Source organism: Sturnira hondurensis, unplaced genomic scaffold (assembly GCF_014824575.4).
Source record: "Sturnira hondurensis isolate 20B ecotype Veracruz unplaced genomic scaffold, ASM1482457v3 Scaffold0008196, whole genome shotgun sequence".
Classification (NCBI taxonomy): domain Eukaryota; kingdom Metazoa; phylum Chordata; class Mammalia; order Chiroptera; family Phyllostomidae; genus Sturnira; species Sturnira hondurensis.
Window position 1 is genome coordinate 21,628,800 of NW_028080827.1, and position 19,690 is coordinate 21,648,489.

The window sequence follows — 19,690 nt, forward strand, 5'->3', positions numbered from 1 at the left end:
GGACAGAGGTTTAAACAGAAATCATACTGAGGGCAGGTATTAAAGGCAATTTCACATTGTTTAGGTTTTTGACCAGAAAATAAGAATCATAATGCACTGAAAATAACATGAGGTCTTTCTAGAAGGTATCCAGCCATGCAATATTAAAAATAGAGGCATTTATTAAACAAGATTCAAGATACAAGAAACATGGTACATAGGACAACAATGCCTCAGTCCCCTTCAAAGGAGGAACCTTGGGACCTCACACAGTTCTCCCAATTGCTATCAGCTGCCTCGTCATATTTTCCTGGATCTCATTGACAATCTGATATCTCTTCCCTTTTAAAGGTGGTTTTGGTAAAGCCAGAGGTGAGTTTGGGAAAAGCCAGAAGTTGCAGGGCATCAAATCTAGGCTGTAGGGGAGCTGCGTGACCTGGGTGATTTGATGTTTCACAAAAAAAATGCTGCACAAGACCTAATGCATGAGTGGGGGCATTGTTGTAATGAAGCTGTCAATCACCAGTTGTCCATAGCTGTGAACTTCTGTATCAGCCACATAGTTTCCACAGACGAATGTTCAAGCTTAACAGAAAATCTGATGCAGATTTGTTGCTCTACCTGCTCAGTCATTTTAAATGCAGTGGCCACACAACACACATGCTCACTCAATGGCATCTACCGCCCCCCTGATTAGTACAATGAAGTGGTCATTGTTCGCGCATGTGCGTTCCAGTCCACTCTCCTTGGCTGCCAGGTTACATCAATGTTGCACAAACTGTTCTCATTAGATTAATGATGGCTGGGCTTTTTCCGACCAGACTTCAAACAAAGGATATTTGTAACTCATCTTATTATGCACAGTAGCTTTTCGTTTATCCTGTTTTTGGTGTAAAAGTCTGCATTGTTCTATATTCTCATCTTGTGTTTGAATTTTTCTTCCTGATACAAGTTTTGAATTTTTTCCAATGTTTTAAAAACAACTTTTGTACTTTCAAAGTACAAAACATCTTTGACTTTCAAAGATGTTTTGATCTCTGATGACAATTATTGTTACTTCTGGTATCCTATTGAAGCAGACTTTGAGGTTGTGTAGGCTTTTGAAAAAAATTTTTAATCCTTACCTGAGGATATGTTTAAGAATTTTTTTAATTTATGTTTTAAAAGGTTTTATTTATTTATTTTTAGAGAGCGGGGAAGAGAGGGAGAAAGAGAGGGAGAGAAACATCAGGATATTTGGTGTGGTTACCTCTCTCATGCCCCACACTGGGGACCTGGCCTGCAATGCAGGCATGTGCCCTGACTGGGAATCGAATGTGCCACATTTTGGTGTACAGGGTGACACTCCAACCAACTGAGCCACTCAGCCAGTGCAAGAATCTTTTGATTCCATTGTTATGTGGCATCTTGTTGTCCTTAGGAACAAAGCTAAGAAATTGGTTCTTTGAAGCTGAGCTACGGTTTTTTTCTTAAAACACTTACTGTAGTCAAATGACAGACCTAACATACTGAAATACTCTCTGTTAAATGTTAATTTTCTCTGGGCCTAACCAACACATTTGATAAAGAGACACCTTTCAAGAGCACTTTGTCAGTAAATTTTTGAAAGCCTACTCTCAGCCAGCCATTATGCTGGGAGCTAGATAACACTGGTGAGTGAATAGGCCTCAAGCACCAGGTATAAGTTTGCAGAAAGGGGAAGTTCTATTGTTTTTCCTTCTTGATTAATAACTTAAGAGACAACTCAGGAAAGTTCAGGGACACACTTGGCCTGGGACCAAATTGTATTTATTGAGTTCATTTTTTACACATATTTCCCAGAAGGGTTTGAGTTAGTTTATAAGAGATACATACAATAATGTTAACATAGAGAAAGATAGAAACAGGACCAATAAGTAAGGAAGACAGCAACACACTAGCATATGTTTGACACAGTTCCTGTTATGTAATCACTATGTTATTAAGTTTGACACAAACACTAGGGATGCATTTGCCTGAAACAAAAACAAAACCAACGTTGACATAACCAAGTTAGAGTCTCATTTATCTCAAAGAACCAGAACCTGAAATTAATTACGCAATCCAGGGCTAGTGCAGCAACTCTCCGCTGGGGACCCAGAGTCTTCACGTTTCTTCTCTGTCATTTCATCTTCAGAAGTAGACTGTCGCCTTATGGTCCCAGATTGGTCACTTTACCTCAAGGCAGGCGGAAAGGGGAAGGGCCTAGAGGCCAGAGCTTTCTCCTGCCTCACTTCTTTATTCTGGAAGGAATATCTTGTCAAGAACTGTGGAGAGTCTGAGATTTCACCCTATTGACAAACTAAAAGTTTGTCTGCCATGGTTTCCCAGGTGCTGGCAGAAGTCGTGAGACTCCTGGGGCAGAGGGAAAGAACTTTATCACTCACAACACATCACGTAGCAGGAGTATCAGCATTATTTGTAGCAGTTCTCCTTGCCCTCAAGACCCAAAGGAGCAACACAGAGAGGCCCGCAGGAGTGCACGACAGGAGAGGAAACTGAACTTAGGAAACTCAAATCTTGCAGAACAGTCAGTAGGTAAGCTTGGCCTTTGCCCTGGGGTCAAACAGGATCTCTGTCTTCCAAGATTCGGAGAGGCAGTTCGTCTCTCTTCCAGGAGTGTATGCCGTGCAACTATCCTTGGGAGGAGAAGGTAAAACAAAAGACAGTGCCTCCACTCGCAGGATAAACAGATACAGGAGAGACCAGGGAGAATTGTCTCCCAACAATACCCTCCTCAGGGACTTCCACCTGAATGCTATTGGCCAGAACTCCGTCACGTGGCCACCTCTAACTGCAAGGCAGGGTATGAAACTGAGTGTTTTGGGCTGAGCACACTGCTACTCTAAATAAAATTGTGGTTCTGCTAGCAAGGGAACGAAAGCGAGGGAAGGAGCTTGGCAAAAACTGTGCACAAGTGTCTTCATCTGTGTTCCCGACGTCTTTTCCCCAGTGCATAACACATTTTATGACACTTTATTTATTGAACCTGCCAGAAATAATTTGTACAACTTAGAAGAAAACTCCTAGTCAAGTACCACTTTACATATTTCAAATAAGCCTTTGGTAACTTAGTGCAGAATGTTAATGTCACAACTGCATGAAATATCTAAGTGGACAGGCCCATAAATCCTTAGAACTCTCTTCACTTAAAAAACCTATATTATTTTACAGACTACCTTTTGAGAGATGAGAATAACAATTCTTTTAAGAAAATGTTTATGTCATGAAATTTCCCCCAAATCTTTGAGTATCTACAGCCTAAAGGACACATTCTACTTTGTGAACAGATAGGTGTTCGGTAAGAGGTTTATAAATATACTTTTTCTGCTTTCATTTATTTTAAGAAGGTTTTTTCACCTCATGACAGTCATTTGGGGCTGACAATGTTACCATGGTAACCATGCTCCAAAATACTGGTCGCCAGTAAATATCGATCCTTGGCACATCAGCGCCTTTCACTACAGGGCTCACCCCCTTCCCAGAACGGGGCTTTGCTCAGAAGCATTTAGGTCAAGGAGCCCACACCCCGTGGCGAGTAGGTACGATAACAGAAATTGACTGGATTTTCCTCCCAGGAACCAGTCTAAGGATTCCATTGAGAACTCTGGCTCAACCCACATCATTACGGCTCTGCATTTCCACAGACACAGACAGGGCAAAACTTTATTTTCTTTTCAGCTGCATCGTGAGAGCTCAGCGGCTCAGTCAGTGCACCACCTAAGGCCTGGAGGGACAATTTCAGACGTGAATGGACTTGCCTTCCCCAGAGGCAAAAAAGTTTGCAAATTAATTTTCAAGGTCCTTATTTCGTGATTTTGAAATTTTTAAAAAAATGCTTCTCCCCTGAAAGGGAGGGTGAGATTTGGGTCTGGGCAGTGTACACTGGGAACTTAAGACTGACCCAGGTCAGGTCCAGAGATGTTGTGGAGCAGACTGACCTCGGTTGTCCACCTCTGCCCTGTGAGCGGGGAGAGCCTCTGCCCTTCAGTGAGGAGCTGCAAGGATGAGAAAAGGGAGACTGGTCAGAGAGAGCGGCTCTGAGAACTGAGCCTCCTTGCCAAGAACTAATGGACAGTCTTCAACGTGCATGAAAAATGTGCTCTGCTCGGGACCAGAGAATCTGGATGAGGCCTCCACAGACCCGATTTGGTGTCAGTCTATTGCAGTGTGTGAAGACCTGGATGCACTTACTTTACTCTCTTGCCGTAACCGAGAAAAAAAAAAAAAACCAACCTGAAAAGGTTCAATGAGACAGAAGTCAGGTCATGCAAAAGGAATTTGAACCAAGATAACGTTAGTTACATTTTATCCACGTGTTCCTGGAGCCCGTGCACTTTCAGTTGAACACACATGACTTAGCCTTTCATCATTAGATTAAAATGGGATCAGATCAGCATAGACTTTGTATAATTAAGAGACTCTACATATACACGTGGGCACACAGGTATCTTTTGATAGGTCAAGAACTACTGACAGAGCTAAAGGACAGTAAGATGTTCCCCTTTCTTATCATCTCTGTCCTGTGTCGGGAAGGGCCAACGTGTGTTTCAGTGAAGCCCCCAGGGAGAACGTGCAGTAGAAGCCCTTCCCCTCTCGCTTGGCGAAAGCTCGCATTTGTGGCGCTCTGACTGAGAGCCAGGCATTGTTCTCCGGGCTCTGTAGCAGGGTTTTGTTGAACGCTCCTGAACAGTCCTATCGGGTAAATGTGATCACGGAGGCACAGAGGAGGTTAAGTGACTTGCCCAACATCACACAGCTGGTTGGACAGGTCCCATGTCCCTTGTGCAAAATGATGTACATCACAGCTGTCCTCCCCACCTCCACCAGCTTCATGGCTCAGGGTCCTCTGGGCAAAATACTGCAGCAGGGAGAGGGGAGGATGCAGGCTTTGGTACGCTGGAGTGGAGAAAAACAAAGGGAGGTCCTTATAGTCAAGGCAAGAACAGTGTCTCCAAGGATGGTGCAATGTCTCACCAGTGAGGTGGTGGTCAGGCTCCCCAGCCTCAGAGGCCTGTCCAGGGTTTCTTTGCCGCCAGGGTCACGTTGCTCAACTGCCTGTAGGATGCTGCAGCCCTGGAAAGGAGCCCAGGCTGTCGGGCTGCCAGGTCCTGGCTGAGTTTCTACTCAGCGACAGAGGCGAATGTCACTCCTCGGTAAGTTCTCCTTCAAATGACCTTTCTGAGTCCTATCTGTTTCACTGTCTGCGCTCCTTAGTGTTTCTTCATCAGCACCAAAAGGACATATCTTCTGATATCCAACCAGTTCCCCGGTGTCCTTGGGTGCTGGTGACTGTTTGCGCTCCGAGGGGAGTGGAGTCATTCCCAGTATTGCCTTTCTGACAGTGCTGTGACGCCCAAGAACAGACCGGCTTATCAGCAAAACGCACTTCTTTTTAGTTGATGCTGCCTGTTTTCCGGGGAGAATAAAGCTTTCTGTAAGCCAAGTACTATATGGGAAATACTTGGAACTGTGATGTCACCATCTGTTGTTGGAAACTGAAAAGCAGAGAGGACGTGTGCCAACACCTTCTTTTGGAATTTATCTACCCTCTCAATATAGGAATGGAGCCTCTTACAGCTCGGACCTTTCCACCGTGTAGCATTTGGCTGTCATGATAACGAATGCTCTGGCCCTGAAACGCGTGCTATCACAAACGTTTGTTTAGAATGAATATGACCAGACCAATCAACAAGCTTTCTAAATCCAGATCCCTCTCAGTTAAACCTACAAAGCTAGGTCTCACAGGTTTAGTTTTACATTTAAAGCAATGCTTTAAAGCATAATTCAGCCCTGGCCGGTGTGGCTCAGTTGGTTGGGCGTTGTCCCACCAATGATCGCAGCTCAGGTTCCCTGGTCAGGGCATGTGTGGGAAATCAATCCAGGTTTCCCTCTCACATCAATGCTTCTCTCCCTCCCTTCCCCTTCCTCTAAAATCAATAAGCATGTCCCCAGGTGAGGACTGAAAAAATAAAAATGAAATGTTAAAGTGTAATTTTACCTATTCCTCTGAAATCGTGAACTTAAAAAAAAACAGTCGGGGATCATTGTTCATGTCTGTTTAATGATGTTTTTATTTGAAAAGACATAATAGGAAGTAAAATTTTGCATTTTTTACAATAGCTTTTAGTTAATTATTAAAACCAAAATGAGGAAATTTGTGTGAAAGAACCAGATAATTCTGAGAGCTATTCTTTATATGAGGACTCAAAAGAACGCATTTTGTTGCCATTATCAGACACTATTTGTGTGCTTTGCGCAGGTGAGGTAGGGAGGAGACGTTCTGTCTCTGTCTAGACAATAATTCACTTCATTACCATTGTCTGAGTTTTCCTTGTGTGTGCTCTTTATGGATGACTGAGCCCTGCAATGCTATCTATGAGGCCTGAAATGTACCATTAGGGTCATAAGAATTTGAGAGAATAAAAAAAATATCATCATCCTGGCCTCCCTCAATTACTTATACCCGGGCAAAATCACACCTGTTATCCGTGAAGATGTGGAAGAGCCCAGCCCTGGCTCAGTTGCTGCTGCTGACCATGACCGTGTTGCCCTAGGCCACGCAGGCCTCATCCATGGGGTTTAGAACATTGAGGACAGAAGGAAGTTATGAACTGACTCTTGAAGAGCAGACCTGTGTTGGCAAGCGCGTAGTTCCAGGGAAGGACTAGTGAATGAAGAAGGGTAAGTATGAATGTAGTCTAACTGGAGCATGACAGAGATGACGTTCAAGTGTGCAATGAGTTAAATTGAAGCCAAGGTTCTCATGAAAGACTAATGTTGTCTAATACAAGACAGTCGCTGCTCAAAACGTGCTTCTTAACCGAATAAACCAGAAGCTGCTGGTCAGGGCTCCCTGGGTGGGGTGCAGTAGGGAACCAACTTGGGATGTGAAGGGTCCATGAGAGGGTAATTGCAGTTTGAACCAGGACGTCTCCTTGGAAACAGGCACCAAGCAGCAGAGCTAAACACAGAAGCCCAACTTGTTTGATAAGTAGGGTGGGGCAGAAATTGCTAGTTGCCTACCCAGTGTCTACTCTCCCATTTTACTGTAGGAACACAACCCAGATTTTAATCTGGGTGGCAATGTACCCAGCTAAAATATTACATTTGTCAGTGACATTTGTAGCTGGACTGGCCATTGAGGTATAAACAGAAGTTGTTAGGTGGGTCTTTTGTGAAGACTCCTTGAGAGGGGCTGGACTACAAACACATTCATTTTTTTCTCCTTCTTCCTTCCTTCTGTACCTTCCTGGAATATGAATATCAGTGTGATGGCTGGAGCTCCAGCTTCCACATTGGACCATGAAGTGAATCTAAAGATAAAAGCTATGTAAGAATAGCAGAACAAAAAGGTAGAAGAAACATGGGACCTTGATGACATGATAGCTCTCACACCAGCCAGATTCCATCCGCCTTTTATATGATAGAGAAATAAGTTTCTATCTTGTTGAAATCACTGTTATTTTCTCATTCACCTGAGACAGCATAAGCCTAGGGATCTTGGGAAGACTTTGACTAAAGAGTGAAAAATTAGGAGTTTTGTTTTTTGGTGTGTTTGTTTAAGTTACGTAAGCTATAAGTTAAAGGTAATTTAAGATGAAAAAATACAGCCTCTGAGATCAGTTATACAAAAGAATCAAGGGGTTATAATATTGTGTTGTATGTTTATTTAGCTTAAACCCAAAAGAGGCTTTATCTGTTAGGTCACTGAAAAGTCCAGAAGTCAGGTAGGCTTATGTAGTAGCTGGACAAGTCAGTGAAGTCCCAGTGGCTTCATGGTACTAGTTTGCCATGGCACTGTCTACCCTACCCGGAGTGGGTCTGCCTGGGGCCTGCCAGTAGTGTGTGGGTTCTTGACGTCATGCAGGGAAGATTTCACAACACGAGTCCTGGTGATTTTGAGAGTATGTTTATTACAGCTGAGGACAGTGAAACAAGGAAGGGCTCGAGGTAGAAGAAGCAACAAGAGAGATAAAGTGAGAAAGGAGGCCTTGGAGACAGGTTCAGGGCGTAAGCTGGGGATGAGCTGCCTCTGCCCAGTGCTCCCCTCTTTGCAAGTCTCCTGGGGTCCCTTCCAGTTTAGGAGAAAAACAGCAGAGACACAAGGCTTGGGCATGCTCTAGTGAGAACCCCCAAAGGTTCTTTGTCTTGCGGCTTTTTATCTTTCTTTGGTCCACCCTCTCAAATCCTAGGGGAGGGTCTTAACAGAATATTCATTAGCTTTTCAAAGAAAGACCAGGACCAAGGCCATTCCATCCTGGGACAGTGTTGAATGTGTAAACCATTTGCTCCTAAGGGTCCTTGATTAAGGAAGACGAAACCTTGTGTTTCTTTAGCTGGCTATAAATTGCTCAAATCATTTGGCCTCGTTTAATTATTTTGTCACAGTTTTCCTCATTCCACTTGTCAAGGAATTTCCCTTGCTTCTTACTATCCTGTCACAGCACTGGCTTTATTCTTTAGCTGGCTCACCTGATGACCTCAAGATCCCAGAGGCCCTTGGTAAAGCCACCTTGCATTGGGGCCAGAGGGCCATCTCCAAACCAATATCTGTGGCAAGGATGGCGAGGACCAGGGAGCCCACTGGATGGTGGAGGACTACCAAGGTCCATCCAGACAACGGCAACTACGTTGATCCCTCCCCACTGCATGGGTGGGAAGCATGGAAACTTTATAGGAAGGGAAGGAAAGGGAATGCACGCGGGGAGGTCGTCCCATGTCCTGTATCTCTCCGGGCCATTCTCGCCAGGTAGTGTTATTTAAAAGTCTTCCACTTTTAAAAAGGCAAAGGCCGTTGCTCCCAAATTCATTTTTACTAGCCAATATGCCAGTATTGGTTTGGGGTAAGGCATGGGATTTCCAGAGAATCTTTGCTATTCTTCCTGTCATTCATTCATTAACAATAAACTTTTCTGGGATACTGGCTATGTGTGATACAACCTGAAGGTCTTGCCTGAGAGGATGGGCACATATTAGGACATTATGATTAGTGGGCAGCCCACGGGGGCACACATACTCTTTATGAAGGCCAGAAGCAAGTATGAGGGTGTGGGAAATAGGACCGGTCGGCCTTGCTAGTGATGAGGAAATGAAAGGAGGAGCTGAGTATTGGGGATGCCCGGAGACAGTGAACCTGTGTGGGCCCCCCACCAAGGCCCCTGGGCAGGTTGTTGGCTCTGTGAACCCGAGAAAGGGAAAGCAGGATGTGAGGGGCACGAGTAGGGGCTTCAAACTGTGCCTGTTTTGCTGTTTTACCAGGGCTGGCTTTTTCATAGGGGTTCTGAGTCCCCCTGGAAGTCTCTGGGTAGAGTTAGTGGTTCTTAATTTGGGCTTTATGGGTATAATGCTAGGAAGGGAGAGAAATTCCTGAAACTCCCGGGGAGAATCTTCCCCGATCCAGCTAGCCTGCTGCTCTCCTGACCCTGGAACAGCTTCCTGGGCTTTTCAGTTTATCGTGACACAATTCTTTCTTTCTGCAAGAGTCAGGGAATAAGGGCTTCATAACCAAAATAGTTCACACAGCATGCTATTTGTCTCTATTTAAAATCATCTCCCATGGGGTTCAATTAACAATGTACATGTCAAATTATGTCACACCCATTACTTGCTCTAATTTGGCTAGGCTGGGTCAGGCAGTCCCTGAAATGACAGAGCCGTTCCCCTCCCAGCACGCCATCACAGCTGCAGTGCCCGACTGCCCTTGGCCTAAGTTGCATCAGGGTGTAACATCCACTAGGAAGTATAAGGCAGTGCTACAGGAAAGGTCAAACTCGTGACGACAGTGGCCTGTCATCAACCCCGTGTCAGATCTTTGCCCCTAGACCTGAAGTATGTAGGCTTGAATCATGGCTCTGTCATTTAGCAGACAGGTGATCTTGGGCAAGTTCTTTAAATACTTTGAGTCTTGTTTTCCACGTCTGTAAATGGGAATGCTCACAACACTTCATTTATATGAGGATTAAATATGATAATATATATGAAGGATCTGGCAGAGTGCCTGTACTTAATAACAACTCAGTGCTAGCTATTTATTAGTAGTAGTAGTATTTAATTTCTTATCTTGTCCAGTCCTTCAAAACTGGGGCTCCTCCCATGATCGCCCACAGGAAATACTTTGCCACACCTCCAGAAACCAAGAGAAGGCAGATGGCCCTTCCTGGAGGGCATGCAGGGTAGCCAGAAGAACCACAATGATATTTTGACATCCGAATTATTAAAAATGTGGCAGGAGTGACCTGGACTTCAAGAATAACTTTGCGTGGGTACAGAAGGCTTCTTTTTCTGCCCAGGAGCAAATCACCAGACGCCTTTGTGTGGCCATTCAATCAGTCTGCAGAGTGCTGAAGAAGCAGACATAAGAATGCCAGTCATTCTCTACATGGTATAAAGAGGTAAACTGAGGCACAGAGAAGTCTACTCTCACATACACAGTCCTTTCCCCTACCTTGCGAAGAACAAGTGAAACTGTGGTAAAGATAGAGCTGGAAGCAGAATCTCCTGCTCAGATGACTTGAGACTGAGACATCTGGGTCATAAACCACAACGGAAGCCAACACGGGGAAATCACCTGGGGCTACTTTACATGCACAAAGACTATGCTTCTGACCCTCTTTCACATTCAGAATCTCTGGGTGGTCTGGAAGGCCCTTTGTGAGCTCATCCAGGAGGAGGTGGTGTGCTGCAGAAAAAGCCCTGGGTTGCAGTCAAGAGACCTAGTCCTGTCGAACCAGCTGAGTGGCCTGGGAAAAGTTAGGTACCCTGGGATTATATTTCAGAAACAGGTGAAGGTTTCGGACAATGTGGTTCCCAAACCTGCCTGCTCAGGAGAATCACTGTGTGTGTGTGTGTGTGTGTGTGTGTGTGTGTGTGTGTGTGTTGGGGGGAAAAGGTATGAGAGCTGCAGCCTGGGAACCTGTATTTTGAACATGTTCTAGGTGATTCTGAAGAGCAGCCACAATCAGTAACCCCAGGGCAGATGTCATCCAAGATGCTGACAGGGCTCTGCTGCCTTCTGACTCTGGGGCCCCTTTTAGCCCATTCCACACTATTCAGTCCAGAGGAAATGGCAGCCCTCATAGTGGGCCCCCAAGAGAAAGTCGGTGTGTGACTTCAGGGAGCAGCCAACGTGGCCCAGAGTCCTGCTCCAGGGCTGCCAGGTGTGCTTGGGCTCCAGGACAAACCTATTTCTTGGCTGGTTCAGCTTTGGAGCCTGAAGATAGGGCTCTCTGGGGCCAGTAGTGCTTGGCCCTGACCGTGATCATCCATGCCTTGGTCCTGAAGATGCGGGCCCTGTGACCACTGTGCTGTGGTCTGGGACACAGAGTCAGCCCTGAGTCTGAAAGCATGTCAAGAATCCTGACAAGCAGGCCTTGCCTCATTGAGGCAGGTCCCCTTCACATGAGTTTTGAATTTGGTCATGTGTCTCCAGTTGTCCCAGGACTGTGGAATGCTAAGGCTAAAGCTGCCTTTAGCTCTTCTTTCGAAAGTTTCAATTATGGCTTAATCCTGACATTCTTTGGCTTTAGTAAACGGGGAGGAGGCTTTTATGTTTTACACAGTGGCTCCCAGGGCTGACTTTAATCTGGAAACGTGTGTCTAGACTCCCTCTGAGTGGCAGAGAGAACAGGGAAGTGTGTCCCCTCGCTGTCTGCAGGGTACCCAAGCAGGAAGGGGGCAGCATGCGCATGTGCTGTAGGGAGGAGAGGAGAGGGCATTCTGTTACAAAAATAAATGAACATGTATTTTTTTAAAAGGGACTTCCGATCAAGATGGTGGCATAGGTAAACATAGCTTGCCACCTCATACAATCACATCAAAATTACAACTAAAGTATAGAACAACCATCATTCAGAAACATCAGAAATTGACTTGAATGGAAGTCTGACCTATAAAATTAAAGAAACAACAACCATCCAGACTGGTAGGAGGGGCAGAGATGTGTAACAAGCTGGTGTCAGATACACATATGGTGGATAAAATTTTGGGAGGGGTATCTTGGGAGTGAGGAGTCCCAGCCCCACACCAGGTCCCCCAGCCCAAAGTTCCAGTGCCAGGAAGATAAGTCCCCATAACTTCTGGCTACAAAAACCAGCAGGAATTAAATTGGTGGAAGACATTCCTGGAGTCCCAAGTAGTTCCTCTTCAAGAACCCACACAAGGACTTCCTCAGAGTCACTCCCTCTGACCTCTGGCATTAGGGTAGTAGCTTGAAAGGCACCAGGGGCACACAGGAAGGAACTGAAGTGTCTGACAGCAATGTGGGAGCTGGGGGACAGTTTTCTCTCAGACAGAAAGGCAGGCAGAGGCCCTTGTCCCTTTGTTGAGCCCTCCCCTAATAGAACTACAGAGCCAGCAGGTGGGTGCCATGTCTGCAACACTATCAACCTGGCTAACACCGTTTTCCCTGCCTTGGAGATCCCCTGAGACTTCGTGACACCCAACCTGTGAGCCTACCCACGCTGTTCACTGTGACTTTTCCATAAGAATGGCTGATTTTGGCTCGTGCTTCACAACTCCTTAAATCCTATCAAACAGTAAACAGCTAAGCTCAACCCCAGACCCCATACTTCTTAGTAAGTGGCCCCAGGCCCAGCATTAGCAGCAGCCAGACTAGATTCATACCTTGGCTTTGAATCATAGCCTGGGAATCTTCAAGCCCAGCAAAAGCAGCAGCCATCTCAGACAGCTTTATGGCTCAGGAAGAGCAGCCAAGGCAGAACACAGGTGGGGGCTAACCTTGGTTTGCACCACCCAGGAAATCCCACACCAGCGCACCCAGTGGACAGCTACAGACCATGTCAGAGCACCACCACCTGCCCCTGCACACCTGATCCTCCACAGATGGTAGACGTTGGGGGTCAGTGGTCACAGCCAGTCATTGCAGCTGGATGGCCTGGGTAAATCCCTCCCATTGATCTTCCAATAGCAACCAAGGCTCAACTACAAGAGGAGGGTGTACTCAGCCCACAGCCAAGGTGAACCTCAAGTACCCCAGCTTGGGTGATAGGGGAGGCTGTGCCACTGGACCCTACAAGACACCTACTGCATTAGGCCAACTACCAAGACACAAAGTCAAAGCAGCTCTACCTAATACATAGAAACAAACACAGGGAGGCTGCCAGAATGAAGAGACAAAGAAACATGGCCCAAACGAAAGAACAGATCAAAACTCCAGAAAAAGAAATAAACAAAATGGAGATAAACAATCTGTCAGATGCAGAGTTCAAAACACTGGTTATAAGGATGCTCAAGAAGCTTAGTGAGGACCTCAAGAGCATAAAAAAGATCCAGTCAGAAACGAAGAATACACTCATTGAAATAAAGAACAATTTATAGGGAAACAACAGTAGAGTGCATGAAGTTGAGAATCAGATCAATGATTAGGAACATAAGGAAGCAAAAAACAACCAACCAGAAGAAGAAGAAGAGAAAATACAGAAAACGAGGATAGTGTAATCAGCCTCTGGGACAACTTTAAGCATTCCAACATTTGCATCATTGGGATGCCAGGGGGAGAAGAGAAAAAGCAAGAAGTTGGAAATATATTTGAAAAATAATGAAAGAAAACCTCCCTAATTTAGTGAAGAAAATAGACATGCGAGTCCAGGAAGCACAGAGTGTCCCAAACAAGATGGATGCAAAGAGACATACTCCAAGACACATCATAATTAAAATGCCAAAGTTAAAAATAAAGAGAGAAACTTACAAGCAGCAAGAGAAAAGAAGTTAGTTACCTACAGGAAAAGTTCCCATAAGACTATTAGCTGATATCTCAAAAGAAACTTTACAGGCTAGACTGGTCTAGAATAATATTCAAAATCATGACAAACGGGGGCCTACAGCTGAGATTTTACTACCCAGCAAAGACATCATTTAGTTTCAACGGGCAAATAAAGTGCTTCCTAGACAAGAAAAAACTAAAGGAGTCCATCATCACCAAACCATTATTACATGAAATGTTAAAGGGACTTATTTAAGAAAAAGATCAAAACTATAGACAATAAAATGGCAAAAAATACAAATCTATCAACAATTTAATCTAAAAAACAAACCAAGCAAAAAGAAGAACAGAGACAGAATCATGGATATAGAGAGCATTTTGATGTTTACCGATGGAGGTGTGGGGTGTGGGGGAATGGGTAAGGCCATGAATGGATTAAGAAGTACAAATAGGTAATTACAGAATAGCCACAGGGATGTAAAGTACAGTATAGGAAATGGAGTAGCTAAAGAACCTATATGCATGACCCATGGACATGAACAATGGTGTGGGACTGCCTGAGGGAGTTAAGGTGCCGGGTAGCAGGGGGCAAAGGGGCAAAAACTGAGACGACTGTAATAGCATAATCAATCAATAAAAAAAATAAACCTGCTTTGGTTGATGTTAAACAAACAAACAAAAAACAACCTCCAGGAGCCAAGTGTTGGCCCTGCCATCGTGATTTGTCAGGCTGTTGTGAATGGGGAGAGACATGGGCCGGATGAGAGCCCAGAACAACCCAGGGGCAACACTGGCCCCACTGCTCAAGAACGTATTCAATTTGGTGGTTAAGACTTTTGAGCCTAGTCCCTGAAAGTATCCTGGACCCAGAAGATCCATTCTTACCTCTAGGCTGAGCCATTCAGGGTAAAAACAAACCAACTCCTTGGCAAAGGTCAGTGGTAATGTCAGTAGCATCCCAGACACCTGTTCCCAGGAGACTCTTCTGCCAGGTGGCCAGATGGCTCATTACACCAACACATAGCCCTCCAGGCCCAGTGCCAGGGCTTGTTGGCAACAGATAGCATGAGGGACCGGGACTTACTCTCATTCCTCAGAATATACCTCAGAGGATCCTGCCCATGATCCCCTTGCAGGGATCAGCAAACTCGGGGGAGACTAGGGAAGATCTCCTTAGAGTCTGGTTCAAAGTGACTTCGAAACTTTACAAAGGTAGTACAAAATGAGATACTTGTTACTGCCAGGAAGTGGCTGAGTTCTCTCTGTCACCATAATGCTATTATTTGGTATTATTATTTCAAGTAAGTGATCCATGCATAACTCAGAGGGCTTCAATATTTAAAAATAAATACATAGACAAATTGGTGGTTGTCATCACACTTATGAACTGCCTCAACAGCACACGATTCTGTTCTGGAAAACTGGCCATCGGCAACTGGCAGGAACTTGCACTGTTCTCGCTTAAATGTATCTGTTAATAGATGGTTTGACTGCACCTTTTTCCTTCGACTTTTCAAGCGGTAGTAATTCAACACGGAAAAGGAATGTGATGTTTGTAGCTTATGTTTCTCCTCAGGAACAAAGACATCTGGCAGCACACACACGCAGGCATGGATGTTCACACAGGTGTGGACCTGCCTTTGGAGTTATGCACGATTTATTTTTTAGTTGGAGTGTGTGTTTGGGGGACAAGGGGACAAAAGCCGCTTCTGCAGAGGGGGTTGCTCCACACCGCCTCTTCCTCTATCCTACGCCAGCTCCCTGAGCCGCTCCGGGGTGTGTGCTAGGCTTTCATCTGCCTCCCTGAGCTCACCCACAACACTTCCTTACCGCCTCCCTCGGGTCTGACCCACCAGGAAGCCCCACCGCAGGAGAGAGGCTGAAGGGGAGCGTCTGCCCTGGCCCTTGTGGCGGATGGTGACCTCGAGGACAGGACTGAGGCTTGGGGTCACTTCACAGCGTGACCATCTTTCTACTTCCCATTTTGCTGTAGAACTCCATTGGTTTTCTTTGTCTCAAATACCCTCATCAGTCTGTGTGTCCCCCAAAGTCTCTTCTGGTTTGCTACATCTGAGTCTGCTGAACACAGATAATAAGATGGTGGCTGAGACAAGAGGTTTGGTAACATTAGTTCCCAGCGATATGAGATATAGACAATACATGTGCAATTTCTCAACATGCACGTGGCCTAAACACCGTCACGCGCAGCATCTTGAGAGTAGAGAGTGACTTTAATTTTTTTTAAAGGAATGACAGTAATCCAACAAACACAAATCACCTGAGAACCCTTATTCCTTTCCAGGCACTATCGCAAGACCATGGAATTCATCGTCAGAGAACCCCTGCCCTCTAGAGTCTCACAGTTTGTTGGAAAGAGATTCTTGTTAAAAAGGGAAAATCCAAACCACTCTTGCTTCTCGTGTTGGGTCCTTATCTCTAGGGGTCAGCCACAGCCTGCCGAGCGCCAGGAGAGCAGGGAGCCACAGGCTGGCCATGGCTCACACTCTCCTGGAATCAAATGACCTCAGAGATTTGGAGGGAACATTGATTTTTTAAAAAATTAAAATAATCACAAACGTATTCTGGAATAACATAGAAAACCACCTAGCTCACCCCATCCCCAATTGCATTCCCTCCTTTACCCATGTTTCCTCAGTGGAAAGGGGGCTGCTCCTTAAGATAAGGGGTTCGGGGGAAACAGAGGAGCGGAGGGCACAGTGGGGAAGAGGGAAGAAGCAGGGCCTGCCAGAGGGGCATCGGAGAGGGCAGGGGCACCAAAATGGTGTCGCCCACAGACAGGAGCCCTGTGAGGGGAGGTTAGGGCACTCCTGTAGAGAGAGGCCCATGGGCCCACTTAGAGAGAGAAATACAGAAATGTCCTTGGGGACCTTGTGAATACCAACAGCTCTTCATTTTGTTTCAGAAACGAGGGAGAAACACTAACTGAGTGCTTCTGACTGGGAGGAGACACAGCCTTTGAAGCAAGCCAGGGTCCTCTCAGCGGCAGCCTTGTCTGCTTTGAAGTTCTCGGCCACTCTCCCCGGGAAGTGGGGAGGCTCTCCAGCGACTGCAGCAGAGAATTTGTGTAGAACAGAAAGAGAGGAGGGAGGCACGCATGCCCTCCAGCACGGCAGCCTGGCAGGAAGCTCTGCTGAGTGACTTTGGTTTTAGTTGGAAACCTTCTGTCATGTTCCTGTGGTGGTGGCAGCAGCAGTGGGGAGTGTGGTTTGATTTCCTCCTTCCTTGCAGCAGACAGGGGTGGGGATGGAGGGGCGAGGGGGAGGGAGCGAAGGACAAGTGGAGAAGTGACCTCGGGAGGAGGAGGTGGAGGTCACCACAGAAGGTTTTCAATTCATAAAAGCACTTCTGCTGTGAGGAGAACGAGAGGCATTCGCCCATGGAACAGGCCCCTGGAGATTCCAGAGACGGACCCGCCCAGGCCTCCTGACTTGTGGCTTTAATTATCCAGTTACTCATTGGTTTACTGTCATCCAAGTTTAATAATGACCTGTGAGCAAAAATGCTGCCCAGGCCGGAAAAAAAAAGGACGAAAGAAAGAAAGAAAAGAAATGAAACCACTCTGGGCTGCCTAGCAGGCTGAGGCAGAACCCTCAGAGCCCACCAGCCTTGCAGACGTGGGGACTGCCTGTTTTTTCTCTTCTTTCTTTGGAGCTGTGATCTTGAACTCAGGGCCTCAAGCACAGGCCAGTCAGGTCAAACTGGAAAAATTTAGGAGTCAACAGCTCAGAGAGAAATTTCACTAGCACAGAGCACCCTTGAAAGGCAGAAGCCAGATTCACAAGCCTAGGAGGGTGTGGGTGAGGTGCTAGGACTCTGCCACCAGCTGCTCACCCAGTTTTTCATGGGAGCTGGCAGATCTCTGTCGGCCCTGGCCCCCTGCCCATGCCCTGGGAAGAACGGGTGTGTTTGGATGGCGTCTTCCTCGATGGGAATAGGCAGGTTTTTGTCCACCTGACCTTGAGCAAAGCCTGAAACTCACCGTGCAGAGCTCAGGCTTCGATGCCGAGAAATGTGATCCTTGGACCCGAACACTCTGCTCTTTGTGTTTTGTACAACAGGATGGTCCTGCTCCTCGCTCAGCTCAGTGAACGTTCTGGCTTCAGCTTCCCTGCTGAGCACCTGACGGTGGCTGTCGGTTTACTGGGACTCACTGCCACTATATCTGCCTGGACTTATGTTTCCAGCCTCCCACCAGAGTTGCTGGGACACCTCTCCCCAGCAAGGCTTTCCACTCAGAGGCTGCCAGGCCAGCAGGAAGGAGACCTCCAATCCATCCGTCAGGATTTGAAAAATTTCATCCATACATACTTCTCTTTGAACCACCCGGGCTATTTTAGTTTCCCTGAACCATAAAAGCCAGAGGCGCCGTCAGCCTGCTCCTGGTGCCCGAGGAGCCCCAGCACACTGGTTTCTTTGTGAGGTCATCTTTGTGGTGGTTTCCGGCACTCTGGCCTCCTTCCTGGTAGCTTCACACATTCTGGTTTGCCAGAGTTCTGAAGCTGTTTCAGTTTAGTAAAAACATACAGGCATTCTGAGCATACACTCCTGTACTTCGCATGGTGGAGGACACAGAAGTCCCCAGGGGACTTCTCCAAGACTTATCGAAGGTGTGTCCACCCAACAAGAGCCCCCCAAAGAAAGAGTTCTATTGTCAATTAGATTGGGAAATCTTAATGATTGAAAACACGTGTTTATAAAAGGGTGGGCAAAAGTATAGGTTTACAGTTGTGAGTACATGAATCAGTTTATTTTTGTATTATTAATCATTGCATTATTTATTCGTATTAGAACTGTAAACCTAACCTACTTTCGCCCATCCCATATTAAAGGCTCTGAGAAGTCCTGTACTAAAAAAATTCTGTTCCTTTTTTTAAACCCACCATTTCCCAACCATGGCGTAACACTGACCATGGTCCCTTTCCATAGCATACCTACTTACATCTCAAGGGACTAACTAATATCTTTCAGAATGTAGTTTAGGAAAGGAGGCACCTCAATCTCTAACGCGTATTTGGACACAGGTGGAGGCCTCTGCACAAAGATGGGGCGGTGCTACCGGCATTTAACGCAGGGGGAAGTAGCGACGCTAAATGTCCTGCAAAGCCGCCCCGTCTCCATTAGGCCAAGAACTGTCCTGCCCCGAGTGCCCACAGCACTTTCCTGCGAGGCAGCGGTTGGACAAGGGCTCAGCACTGTGTTTCTGAAACCTCCTCTGCAGGTTTAAACACCTCCGTTGCTATTTTCTGCCCTCTTCCCACCCCCACCCTCACCCCCTTCCTTACTTCCTCCTGTTTGGGATGCCCGCCTGGTGTAACTGCAGGGAGTTCATTCTTGGCCTTTTGTGGGGCTGGTCCCATTTGGAGCCCTAAGAGAAAACACCAGGAACCCAGCCAAGGTAGGGTGACTTGAGAAGGAAAGTGAGAATGGCAGGTGCAGATCTCCATTCTTCCGGGACAAAGCCGCGGAGACACCAACCTCCACAACCCGCGACTCCAAGTCGAGGGGTTCGTATGTCTCTGCTTCTGTCAAAACAGAAAACGCCCATGGCAACCCGCAAGTGTTGCCTGAAACTGCGGTGTGTGTTTAACAAAACAAGGGCGGCTCATTGATACAGTCAACCGGGGAGATTCTGGCTCTGAGCCCGGGAGGCAGCAGGTCCCCCTTTGCGGGGAGCACGGAGCTGGGCCGAGCTGGGCCGAACTGGCTGCGTTTCCGGCGCCGCCCGCGGGGGGTGGGGGGTGGGAGGTGGGGGAGGGGGAGGGGAGGGGGGCTGGGCCGGCGGAGAGAGGCCGGGCCCAGCGGTCGGCGATCGGCCTCCGCTCCAGCGCGGGTGGGAGAAGTGAGTAACTGACTTTTGACAGAGAAGTGTGATGTCACCAGCCTCCTGCCCCATACTCAACCAGAGTGGCAACGCCTGTCTACTTGCAACGATCCTCTCCCTGCCCAGAG

At 46.7% G+C, this 19,690-nt stretch overlaps 1 long non-coding RNA gene across 1 annotated transcript; it reads right to left on the reverse strand.

Annotated features, from left to right (window-relative positions):
• Positions 1–3,836: 3,836 nt before the first annotated feature.
• Positions 3,837–19,368, reverse strand: LOC118992371 (uncharacterized). Its single transcript, XR_005067617.1, has 2 exons — positions 19,024–19,368; positions 3,837–3,995 (listed from the first exon to the last, which is right to left on the reverse strand). It is a non-coding gene; the product is annotated as an uncharacterized LOC118992371 (long non-coding RNA).
• Between the last annotated feature and the right edge of the window lie 322 nt (positions 19,369–19,690).